This window comes from Falco cherrug, chromosome 19 (genome assembly GCF_023634085.1).
Source record: "Falco cherrug isolate bFalChe1 chromosome 19, bFalChe1.pri, whole genome shotgun sequence".
Taxonomy (NCBI): domain Eukaryota; kingdom Metazoa; phylum Chordata; class Aves; order Falconiformes; family Falconidae; genus Falco; species Falco cherrug.
This window is the reverse complement of record NC_073715.1, coordinates 1,202,809-1,210,697: the sequence shown is the minus strand read 5'-3', so window position 1 is coordinate 1,210,697 and position 7,889 is coordinate 1,202,809.

Below are 7,889 nucleotides of genomic sequence, written 5' to 3'. Positions count from 1 at the left end.
ACTCTGCACGCAACTGGTACCAGGCAAACCAGCACCTGAGACAACCAGAGGAAAAAAAAAAACCCACACTGCTCCTTTCCATTTGGTGGGGTTTTTTTGTTTTTTTCTTTGGAAAAACACTTCCAACCATAGGAAATAGGATAGAGCTGAAGGGATGGCCAAGTCCTGGCAGACTCAGTCCCCTGCTCCTCCTCTCCATCCCATTCTCCAGCACCTGCCTGGGGATAGCACTGCCTCCCACTCCCCCCAGCAGATTTTGAACCTCCACAATGGCACAGGCAACGGTGCCAGGCCGATGCCAGCCACATCCCAGGCTAACGCTGCCACCCCTTTTGTCTGAGGGCATTAAAACCCCAGAAACGTTGGGGTGGTGGTGGGGGACCAGGAGGCTGTCAGCGCATGATGAGTGGCGGCGCAGCGTTACCCGTCTGGCACCGGTGCCCCTCGCCACAAATGCCATTGGCAAAGCTCTGCACAAACATCTTTTCAGGGCTCGCCTGGTTCTCCCGGCTGCCATAGAAACCCCTGTTCAGCTGAAAGTATATTAAAGGGTGGCGCTGGCCCTCGCACTGAATTCATCACATTGTATTCCCCCAGAAAAAAAAAAAAAGAAAAAAAAAGGAAGAAAGCCCACCCCTTTGTGCCTCTGCCTTCTCTTTCTCTGTCCGAGGGAGATGGTCGCTCTCCGGTTCATTTTGTACTTGCAATCGCATCTCCCCCCGTTCCCCATGCACGGTACAGCCCTGGGAAGGACCACTGCATCCCACCAGCCTTCACCTTCTGGCCTCCTCTCTCTGAGTCTCCCCAACCACCACCAAGGAAGCACCAAAAAGCTCCTCAGAATAATAAAAAAAAGCTGATATGTGAAAACCATGGGGGTAAATTGTAAATTGCTCGTTGCTCCTCCATCCTGCTCTTCTCCGCCCATCCCTCCCCAGCACTACAGACAGCCACGGGCTAAATCCAGAGTTGCAGCCAACAGGGTTTTTTTTTTTTGGGGATGCAAGAAGTACATTTGGTCACACGCATCCCTTTTCCTTCCAGGTTGAATATGAAATTTCCACCTCAAACAGCAGGAAAGCCACGATGGAATCCATCTCAAATACAGAGAGAATCGAGGGGTATGATTTGAAGAGGTCTAAACCCGTTTCCCCCCCCCCAGCTTCTTTGCAAGCTCATCCCCTTGACAGAAGGAAGCTTTGCCCACCCTCGCCAGCCCCGGAGGGACCTCAGGGGCAGCAAAGGGGTAATTTAGTCGTTTCAGGCGCATCGGGCAGCGCGAGCCGGGAGTCACCTATTCAAGCAGATTTCATGCCCTGCCACGGGCTGTATCTCTCTATCAGGGCGGCCGGTGGAGGTCTCACAGCAGCAACCGTGATCCCCCTCCAGCCCAGCCCTCATCCCACCACCGCAAAGACCCAAGCAACCCCCCACATGCTCCGGATTTACACCCACGAGGCAAAAGTCCAACTGTGTTTATCAAAAAAAGCCCAGCACTTGGGGGTTAGCACCTGTATTTCTCTTCCAGACAGGGGAAATCTCCCTGTTTCTTGCAGAATTTGCTTGTGGGTTGTGACGAATTTTGCCGTTCCCCACCTCCTCCCTCTGGAAGATTTAATTCTGTTGGACATTCCCTCCCAAAGCCTCCATTTCAGCCGAAAGGAACTCATTTTGCCCAAGTTTATCGGCCATTATTTTTGCCAATTCCCTCTGCAGAACAGTGCTCAAATCTAAACTGAACTTATTGCTCACACCCACACGCGCAGGGGTGGCTGCGCACAGCCACTATCTCCAACCCGCCACGAAAATATTGCTTCAATTTCCAAAACCTTTTGAATTACCCATTTCATTTTTAAACCATTTATTTTTACCTCCACCCACAATAAAAGCAGAAAAGATCAAAGCCAAGGCCTTTTGTGGCTCGGGGTGCCCCTGCCACCAGCATGCTTTGTTTGAAACCCCCTCAAAAGAAACTCATTTTGGTCAAGAGCCAATTATAAAAATTGGGTTGGGGGTTTGCTTAGCTTTAGAGGTGTAAAATTGTCGTCACATCAGTAAAGCTACCAAGTGGCCACGCACAGGTGGTGCGGTAGGCAGGGTCTAACTCTGCTGGAGCAGAGGGAGCACGGATGGAGGGGACGGAGGGATGCGGGTTAAGGACCAGGGGAGAAAGGTGGTTTCTCAGCTCAGGAATGAGCTCTTCATTCCTTATCCTTCCTGCACAGCAGCATTTTTGCTTCCCCTGCCACCTGCAGCAAGTCCTGGCGAAGGTCCTCAGGAGCACAGCGTGGCATTTGCTTGCCTCCAACAGCTCAGTCCATCCCCAGACACACTGCAGGTGGCAGGGGGGTGTCCCCACCTGGCCCCACACAGCCCCCCAGATGCCAGCAGCAGGGTCAGGACTGCAGGCATAGCCCGGACCAAGCTGGACACGGGTGCAGCAATGCAGGGAAGAGTGACCAAACAGCCAGCCCCTTCCCAACCCCACATTGCAAGCAGGGGGGGCAGCTGGGTGCCTGCTCTGAGGTGGCCCCCCCACCAGGACCAAGCATCTCATGGCTCCGTAGCACTGTACAGCCTCGCTGCAAGGATGCACACGCCCCCCCCAAAGGGTTTGCTAACCTCCTCCTTGTGCTGCAGGAGCACCCACCACCTCCAAAGCCACCCCACAAACCAGCCCAGGGCAGCCACCAGCATCCCCCCACCATGACCCAGGGAGCGGCGGAGCCCCCAGCTCAGGCCCACTCCGTGTCCCACTCGAAGTCATGGAAGTGGGGGGACCCTGCCACGCTCGTCTGGCCGCTCTCGGCCGATCTGCATCACAAAAGCCCCATTCTTGCAAACTTGGGCGACCTCCCGACCTCGCCAGCTCAGGGAGTGAATGGCTTTAGTCTGCCACGACCATCATGTCACTTTGATTAGTGCGTGAATAAACTCTCAATCCCGGGCTGGGGGAGGCAGGGCTGGCGGGAGCCGTGCTGGCTTGCAGCCCTGGCCGCAGGGACAGCACCCTGGGTCCCACACCCAGGGGTGGCCACAGGGATCCCCCCCCCCAGAGCACCCTCACCGCTCTGCCAGCCAAACCAGAGCTGGCAACCCACCCTGTGCGCAAGGGGCCAGTGGCACTGCGTCCCACCTCGGTGCTTGGGGGTGTCCCCAAGCTCTTCCCACCGCTGCCACCTCCCTGAGGGACCTCGATGGTGAGCAAAGCAGCCAAAATTAAAACCTTAAGGACCCCCAGGGAAATAGCACCAGTCTCCCTCGTTCCTTCAGTGCCCAAAACGTAGGTGGAGGCATCAAAAGCAGCGCTGAGGAAGCTCCCTGTGCCAAAGCCTGCTGTAAGCACCACTTGAGCAGGATCCAGCCCAGGTCCCTTCAGCCCCTGAAGGAATTTGATGGGCTGCAGGAGCCTCTGAAACACCCGACTCTTCCCAAATAGCCAAGGGAAAGAGCAGTGAGGGCAGCCACCTCTCCCCAGCCCAAGGCAGGATTTTCTGAGCACACAGATGCCTCCAGAGCCACCCAAAGCTCAGCCACCCGCTTCTGTGACAACAGGCAGCTGGTGCCACTCACCCAGAGGAGGGATGGGTGCTGCGGGGACAGCTGGGCTGCCCTTCACCCCAAGGATGCTCCTGGCTCACCGGGGTCCAGCAGCTGCATCCAGCTCAGTGGGATGGTCACACAATCCACACACCCCCGGCTAAGAAATCAAGCATCATCTGGGGGGACCAAAAAAGTTTGCAAGAGCTGATGGCAAGCTTTCAGGCTGGCAGAAACTCACGCTTTTGAAAGAAAACCTGGGGGATCTTGTGTTTCAGGAGGCCCTGAAGTACGCTTCAATTTACAAGCCAACTTGCAGCACCTAATGAGTCTCAAACATCTGCTTTGGAGGAGAAGCTGAACTCTTGCACATCCCTCCCGCTTGCTACGCATCCCACAATATCTAATAAACCCCGAGTTGTTCAACACCTATCAAAACTGCCAAAATATCACCATTTTAAGTCTCAAAATGCAAGATCTGTAGAAAAGGGTTAGGAAGACAGTAAATTAGGCCCTGCATGAAGGGCTCTACATGGGAAGCTAATGACCTTTTGTCTCTCCTGTCTACAGACGGGCCTCATTTGCATGTATGCAGTTGGAATAATCTCGCCCATATTTCAAGCGTGTGGCTGCATCCCCGCGTCCTCCTCCAGAGAGGTTCCCTCCCGCTGTGCATGCCATTATAATAGTGCAGCCACTTCAGACTGCCTTTAAAACCACCTAGACACCAGCCAGGCTTCTCCAGCCCAACGGGAGGCTCTCCCCATGGAAGAGAAAGAGACTTTTGAGGCCCCAGATGTGACAAAACTGAGAAGTCCCGATGCGGCATGGCTGGGGGACACCCCAAGCTGTGAGACCCTGACAGCACTGCCCATACCTCAGCTATGGGGAGCATCCCTGGGCTTTGGGGGAGCTGCTCCAGTAACAGCCCCCACCCTCCTCTGGGGACCAAGAGTTTGGGTTCATTGCAGATTTATGGAGCACAAACGTTTTTTCCAGATCCCTGCACTGTGAGCTGAAGCCCTGGGATGCCCTTTCTTAGGTGCTTTGAGGTGATTTTTGAAGCAGTTCCTTCAAGGTCAAGTTAAAAACGTTGGATGTGGGAAATCTGGGTCCCCACCTCTCCCTGCTCATGTTGCTTCTCCTCCAAGCCTGGAGGTCTCACAGAGCTGTTTAACAGCCCATGGTGGATCTATGAGCCTGACCGGGGGAGGTTGTCGTTACAAGGGCCAAGAGCAGCTTTTTGCTGCATCCACAGATTCCCACTCCAGGTGTGCAGCACCAGAGCAGCTGCACTGGCAGGGGACACCTTGCCCAGAGAGCCAACTGCAGCACTCAGCTTCCCACTGCCCAGCTTCATCCATCTGCTTCCCCAGAGATCCCAAGAGCAGGATTAGCCCCCTCTCAGAGTGATCTGGATCTCAAGACTCAAAACAATGCAACTTAGGGAACCCTGACCATGCCAGGACCCCAAAACACTGAGTGCCAGACCCCCCTCCCTGACCTTTCCAGGGCTTCCAGCATAAAGAAAAAATATAGTTCTCTTATTTATGCCACAGTCCCCCTTCCACTGAGCACCAAGAGCTGGTCTCAGTCCCTCTCCCTGCGCCAGGATCGGGCCCGTCCAGGCGCTGGGAAGGCAGCGCCGTGGCAAACACAAGACCTCAGACAGGCAGAGCTGTCAATCCGGCCCCCATCTCTCAAAAGATTGATTAAGGACAAAAAAAAACAAACAAAAGAGAAAAGGGAACTTATGGACATGAGCTGAGAGGCGGGGAAAGAGGGGAGGGGAAACGAGCCCGGCCAAGTTAAAATTCCGACGGAGAAGTTGCAGCTGAACTATAGAGTCTAGACAACCATTCACAGCCCCAGCCCCAATTGTTATATAGCCTCTATTGTCTTAATTAACCATTTTAGCCGAAATGGAAGCAGACAAATCTTTTCTTCTCCATTCCACCCCTCCTCTGCTGCACACTCATGCAGACAAACACAACCGAGTCAAGTGCTTGGATTTTAAAAAAAAAAAAACAACACACCCCTCTGCATATACACACACATACACCTTCTTTCGGGTTAGATCTTTGCAAGGTTCGTTGAGAAAAATCACTCACCAAACAAGCACGGGGAGAAAAAAAAAATAATGCAAATCCTGACGTAACATGAATGGGAACAAATGGGTTGATTCTTTTAATCTCCTAATGTGCTTAATAAAGCATTATTGCAATGCAAATTTTGTTTTAATGCTGTACATATTTTATTGGACATGCTGGTAATTTTAGTTGGCCGAACAATCCGCCGCTTTGTTTTACTGAGTTATTTCTGTTTGGGGGGTGGGCGGGGGAGGTGGGGATATTCTTGAGGGTATCGTGGGACTTCTGCCAACCCATACCCCCTGGGAATCTCTGCAACACACTCGTCAGAGGCTTAAGCCAACAATAAATAAATAAATAAAGAAGAGGGCCAAATTCTCCTCTCATGACCCCAGCAGAAATGCAGCAGCAATTCAGAAACGCCTCTCCCCACGCCAAACCCTCACAAGTCCCACAGCTTCTTTTCCCTCATCCCACCGGTTACCTCCCTACCAGCTGCAGCCCGTTTACACGGATTTAACGAGGTTTTAGTGGAAAAAGCCCAAGGAGCAAAGCAGGCATGGACACCGGCGCAAGGCTCTGCCCTTGGTGCACAGAGACAGTGCATCGGGGCGTGAGGACCTCGGTGCTGAGCCCTGCACAGGGACTCTCCAGCCCAAACCAAAGACAGGGCAGCACCTTCCATCCCCCCATCCAGCCTCCTCGAGGGTGGGTTTGGGATTTGTCCACAGGGAACATTCCCCATCCCCAGCTCACGGGCTGCACAATGCCAATACAGTCCCTTCCGCGCCACAAGCCGAAAAGTGGCATCTCTGCAGAACCACCATCAAGCAGCACCAGCTTCCCCTAAAGAAATCCAGGTTTTATGAACATTTTGAGTGTAAGCCTTGCCCTGAAGGGGGGAAAATCTGCCTCATTTTATGCCAGTGTGTCAAGGTACAAACCTGATTGCAAAAGAAAGAAATTAGTGACAATTATAATCATCATGCCGGGCTACAGCTCTCTAATAGAAAACTGTCATTTTGGCAGGATAAATGCAGCTTCAAGAGCTCTGTAAAACAAACGTGTGCAAATGTGCAAGTTTGTGAACGCTCCCGAGTCCACTCGGAAAGGTTTGTTTGGGGTTTTTTTCCACCACAGAGCTGAGCATCAAACCGCGAGCGGTAAAACCCTGAGATGAGCTGAAGGGCAGGGAACAACCACCTGGAGCGTTTTGGGATACAAGAGGCACAAGGTGGAGAAGCACAGCAAAAAGATGCAAAAGCCTTTACTAAATGCGTTTGTGGGGTCCTGGAGCTGGGGACACCCCCAACAGCCAGCAACCCCTGCCCATTTTGCTGAACATCTTCTGCCACAGCGTTTCATCAGGACAGGGGGATGAAGCGTTGCTCTGATGATGAGGATGGGGTCCTCTGCTAAGGTGGAGAGAAGGGAGCCAGATTTTTTTTTTGCAAAGACCTTGAGCACAGAGGGAGCATGCCTCGCTGCAAGCCTGGAAATCCAGCCCCCGAATCCACGTGGCAGCAGATTTGGGAGCTCACAGCAGCCTTTGCTGCAGGAGGTGGGGAAACCAGAGGCACCAAGGCAGTCGATGGTCTCTCCTCCACCACTGGGAAGGTTGCTCCCCCCACCCCCCCAGGCCAGCGATGATGTCAGGATGCCTTTCAGCTGCTGATCACCAGCAGGGAATGGCTGCAGGAAGGATTAAGGGATTAACGTGGTCCAGGAGCTACTTTAAGAGGTTTGCCACAGCCAAGAGAGCTGGGCTGCAGGGCAAGGAAGGCCAAGCAGGGACCCTTTGCCTTCACCAAGGGGGCTTGTAAGTCAAAAAAGGTCCAAACTGTGTCCTGGCCTTTCATGGTCCTCCCTCAGGACCTGTCACAGCTCTGCAAACCCACTGAGCTGTCGCTGGTGCCCTCCCAAGATGCAAAGAGCAGCATTTCTGGGGAAAAAAAAACCCCAGTTCTGCCAACCCGGTCTGCAAATTCCCGAATTCCCATCCCACTTCATTCCCAGAAGGTACACAGGGACACGGACCACGGAGACATCATGCTTTGAACCCCACTGGGGATCCCTGAGGGTCATAAGCTCCACCACACCAGCTTGGCCTCCAGTCACCCCCTGTAAGGGTGGGGGGGGGTGTCCCAGTCTCCAGCACTCACAACCAGCAAGTCCAGCTCTGCACCCATTCCCACTCATGCCACCGTCACTAGGGCACCCCAACCACTGCAAAACCAACATCATTAAGGTCTTCCAGAA